The sequence below is a fragment of the Mobula birostris genome, chromosome 6, assembly GCF_030028105.1.
Source record: "Mobula birostris isolate sMobBir1 chromosome 6, sMobBir1.hap1, whole genome shotgun sequence".
NCBI lineage: Eukaryota > Metazoa > Chordata > Chondrichthyes > Myliobatiformes > Myliobatidae > Mobula > Mobula birostris.
In genome coordinates this window covers 115,437,988-115,442,987 of record NC_092375.1, presented here as the reverse complement: position 1 = coordinate 115,442,987, position 5,000 = coordinate 115,437,988, and the positions used below count along the sequence as shown (strand labels likewise).

Below are 5,000 nucleotides of genomic sequence, written 5' to 3'. Positions count from 1 at the left end.
ATGCAACCTTTAAATGCTTGCCATTACATATCCACCGTCAATCCTTTAAGTGTCATTTGCCAGTCTATCTTAGCTAATTCACGTCTCATACCTTCAAAGTTACCCCTCTTTAAGTTCAGAACCTTTGTTTCTGAATTAATTATGTCACTCTCCATCTTAATGAAGAATTCCACCATATTATGGTCACTCTTACCCAAGGGGCCTCTCACGACAAGATTGCTAATTAACCCTTCCTCATTGCTCAAAACCCAGTCCAGAATAGCCTGCTCTCTAGTTGGTTCCTCAACATGTTGGTTCAAAAAACCATCCCGCATACATTCCAAGAAATCCTCTTCCTCAGCACCTTTACCAATTTGGTTCACCCAATCTACATGTAGATTGAAGTCACCCATTATAACTGCTGTTCCTTTATTGCACACATTTCTAATTTCCTGTTTAATACCATCTCCGACCTCACTACTACTGTTAGGTGGCCTGTACACAACTCCCACCAGCGTCTTCTGCCCCTTAGTATTATGCAGCTCTACCCATATCGATTCCACATCTTCCCGGTTTATGTCCTTCCTTTCTATTGCGTTAATCTCTTCTTTAACCAGCAACACCACCCCACCTCCCCTTCCTTCATGTCTATCCCTCCTGAATATTGAATATCCCTGAACGTTGAGCTCCCATCCCTGGTCACCCTGGAGCCATGTCTCTGTGATCCCAACTATATCATAATCATTAATAACAATCTGCACTTTCAATTCATCCACCTTATTACGAATGCTCCTTGCATTGACACACAAAGCCTTCAGGCACTCTTTTACAACTCTCTTAGCCCTTATACAATTATGCTGAAAAGCGGCGCTTTTTAATGCTTGCCCTGGATTTGTCGGCCTGCCACTTTTACTTTTCTCCTTAGTACTTTTTGCTTCTACCCTCACTTTACACCCCTCTGTCTCTCTGCACTGGTTCCCATCCCCCTGTTGTGAACTAACCTCCTCTCGCCTAGCCTCTTTAATTTGATTCCCACCCCCCAACCATTCTAGTTTAAAGTCACCTCAGTAGCCCCCGCTAATCTCCCTGCCAGGATATTGGTCCCCCTTGGATTCAAGTGTAACCCGTCCTTTTTGTACAGGTCACGCCTGCGCCAAAAGAGGTCCCAATGATCCAAAAACTTGAATCCCTGCCCCCTGCTCCAATCCCTCAGCCACGCATTTATCCTCCACCTCATCTCATTCCTACTCTCACTGTCGCGTGGCACAGGCAGTAATCCCGAGATTACTACCTTTGCGGTCCTTTTTCTCAACTCCCTTCCTAGCTCCCTATATTCTCCTTTCAGGACCTCATCCCTTTTCCTACCTATGTCATTGGTACCTATATGTACCATGACCTCTGTCTCCTCACCCTCCCACTTCAGGATATCTTGGACACGATCAGAAATATCCCGGACCCTGGCACCAGGGAGGCAAACTACCATCCGGGTCTCTGGACTGCGTCCACAGAATCGCCTATCTGACCCCCTTACTATCGAGTCCCCTATCACAACTGCCCTCCTCTTCCTTGCCCTACCCTTCTGAGCTACAGGGCCAGACTCTGTGCCAGAGGCACGGCCACTGTCACTTCCCCCAGGTAAGCTGTCCCCCCCAACAGTACTCAAACAGGAGGAGGGTTGCGAAGGGGTGAAAGAGAGGACTGGGATGGAGAGAGGGTGACAAGGGGAGAGGTGGGAAGGTGTGGGGAGGCAGAAGAGTTGGGGATTGGAAGGGGTGCAGAGGGAAGAGGGAGGAAGAGATGGTAGGCCGAGGAGTGATGACAATAAAAGGCCAGAATTGCAGTGCTCCCCGCAGCAGTCGAATCTCAGTGGGAGCACGGTGACAGAACTCCAGAGCAAGACTGTCTGACCTCAGGCCCAGCACGCAGTGTTCAGGGAACCCCACACATCCCCATGCATAACAGTGTCAGCGGGAAAACACCCCACCCTCACACACTCCATCCTCTATATGACGCACCAATGGCTGGTCTGGGACAGAGCAGACACTGTGTGTGTGGGAGCAGGATGGGGGCGATGGGTGGATGGAGTCAGTGGTGTGTGGGAGTTCATGGTGTTACGTAGAACAGTACAGTACAGAAACAGGCCATTCAGCCCACAATGCTGTGCCAAACCAGTTAAAAAGCAAATTATAAACACCCAAACACTAATCTCTCCTATCATGTCCATATCCCTCCATTTTCCTTACATTCATGTGCCTATCCAAATATCTCTTAAAAGAATCTATTGTATTTTCCTCTACCATCACACTCCAGGCATCCACGACTCTCTGAGTAAAAAACTTCTGAATCAAAACAGCTAATTCGCTGTGGACCCTATGCATCTTAATCTTCTGGATTAGCTTCCCGTGAGGGACTTTGTCAAATGCTTTACTAAAGTCCATGTAGACAACATCTACTGCTCTATCGTCATCAATCTCTCTCATCACGTTGTCAAAAAACTCAAGTCACGTTGGTAAGGCAAAACCTGCCACACACAAAGCCATGCTGGCTCTCCTTAATTAGGCCATGGGTTTTCAAGTGTTCATATATCCTATCCCTAAGAATTTTCTCCGCAATTTCTCTACAATTGACATGAGACTCACTGGTCCCTAGTTCCCAGGATTTTCCCTTGTTCCCTTCTTAAACAGAGGTACAACATTAGCCACTCGCCAGTCCTCTGGGACCTCATTTGTGACTAGAGAGGACATGAAGATACTGGTCAAGGGCTCAGCAATCTCATCTCTTGCCTCCTTCAATAACCTGGGGTAAATCCCATCAGGTCCTGGGGTCTTATCCACCTTAATATTCATTAGAAGACACAACACTTCCTCCTCCTTGACCTCCAAACAACTTCATATATTTATACACACAGCACTGATCTCCTCCCTCCATATCCTTGGTAAATATTGAAGCAAAACCTCACTCACATTCTCCTCATCCAAGCAAATATTCCCCTTTATCGTTGTGTAACCCTCCGGTTCGACCGACGGCGTTAGTCTAGGGAAGACAGTCTCTGGCTCCGCCAAATATGTGAAATCTGAGGTGCAAGACCTCTTGTTTGTGTGGATGCTATGTGATCTGTTCCCCCGTTACAAATCAGTATCAGGAAATAACAGACAGTACACCATAACGATTAAACGATTTAGCTTTATAATTCTTAATTTAACTAAAGAGTTAGTAAAGAAAAACAAAAAGAAAAGGGCCCATTTTAATGAAACAGTCTAATGTGCAGAAGTTGGAGCTCACGGTTTCCCTTCCGTTGGTCCTCTATCGATTTCCCCGGACTTCATCCACTCCTGACCTTATTCTAAGTCCACTCCATCTTGCTATCTATGACCTCTCCTTTCTGGCGACTTCTTTCTTCATCTCTTGCCAAACAAAAGGCCCAGATCACTTCGTCCTCAGGCACATCCCAAGAAAAGAACACTCCCTTCATTAAACGGCATACATTCCACAGCCCCCGTTACCTCTAGCCATAACCCAAACACTGCTACAGAAAAACCATTACGTTAGCAATGAAACCTTTCCCAGGGTGTTACATTCTCCCCCCACCAAATTTAGTCATGTCCTCATGACATTGAGATAATTTGCCAACCCTCCATGCAAAGCACGAAGTCCAGCCCAGGTGTGAAAAGCTGTGACATAGCTCCCCAAAGCAGTAAGGGCCACACTCTGTTCCCCAGTGCTACATAGACCAGCCTATACAGTGGTCTCTTGATTCTTTGAGACCTCTGTACCTCTCAAACTCTCAACCAATCTCTGTCTTTTACGTCATCAGAGCACTGCCACTCATCTAACAACTGAGAGGCCTGCTCTGCCCAAGTCACATACTCCTCTTCCCCGTCGCGGGTGGGCTTTATTCCAGAGATTATTCTTAGCTTCCAATAACTAGGACCCTCTGCCTGTGCACTGGGCCTCATATTCACCAGAGAGGTAAGGGCTGATACTAGCTCAGAATTCTCACTCTTCACTGGGGGACGGGAACTCATTGGACATTCCAAATCCAACTACTTCTTCCCGTCACTCCTCAGAAACGAGAGAACCCTGTCTTTGAAGTCTCCACCTCCAGCTACAGGAGATTCAACTCGCAATTCGGTCCACTCCACTACCCTCTCCTTTTTCCAGAATGTATGGACAACCCTCAGCGCACACCCCCCCCCACCTGGGGCCCATTAGTACCAAAAAGTTCCTCTGCCGTTACGTCAGCGCTATTCCGAACTAAAACAAGGTATGTGCCCGCCATTTTATCAAGCTTCCACCCCACAATCATAACTTTGTCAACAGCTCTAACAGTACTTAAAAGTTGAATTAACAAGTTTTATGGAGTACAAATTTCTACCCCATTCAACACGCACGCATTCGTTACCGGTAACCCCGTGGATGCACACCACCGCTCAACCCCGTCAGCAGTCATACTAGCACAGACTTAAACACACAACCCACTAGTTCAATGCACAGGGCAATCACACAGCATCCAACAAAATCAATCTCAGACGAGCCCCCATAATTGTAACCCTCAAGTTCGGTCAACGGCGTTAGTCTAGGGAAGACAGTCTCTGGCCCCACCAAGCGTGTGAAATCTGAGGTGCAAAACCTCTTGTTTGTGTGGATGCTGTGTGATCTGCTCCGCCATTGAAATCAATATCAGGAAATAATAGACAGCACGCCATAACGATTAAACGATTTAGCTTATAACTGTCAACTTGACTAAAGAGTTAGTAAAGAAAAACAAAAAGAAAAGGGCCCATTTTAATGAAACAGTCTAATGTGCACAAGTTGAAGCTCACGGTTTCCCTTCCGTCGGTCTATCGATTTCCCCAGGCTTCTTCGACTCCTGACCCCACTCTAAGTCCACTCCGTCCCGCTGTCTACGACCTCTCCTTTCTGGCATCTTCTCCCTTTGTCTCGCGCCAAGCAAAAGACCCAGATCACCTTGTACTCAGGCACATAACAAGGAAAAATTACTCCCTTCATTGGACGGTGCA

At 46.9% G+C, this 5,000-nt stretch overlaps 1 non-coding gene across 1 annotated transcript; it reads left to right on the top strand.

Moving 5' to 3' along the window:
- Window positions 1–1,783: 1,783 nt before the first annotated feature.
- On the top strand, window positions 1,784–1,893 carry LOC140199915 (small nucleolar RNA SNORD89). The gene has a single exon (XR_011886529.1). It is a non-coding gene; the product is annotated as a small nucleolar RNA SNORD89 (small nucleolar RNA).
- The last annotated feature ends 3,107 nt before the right edge of the window (window positions 1,894–5,000 follow it).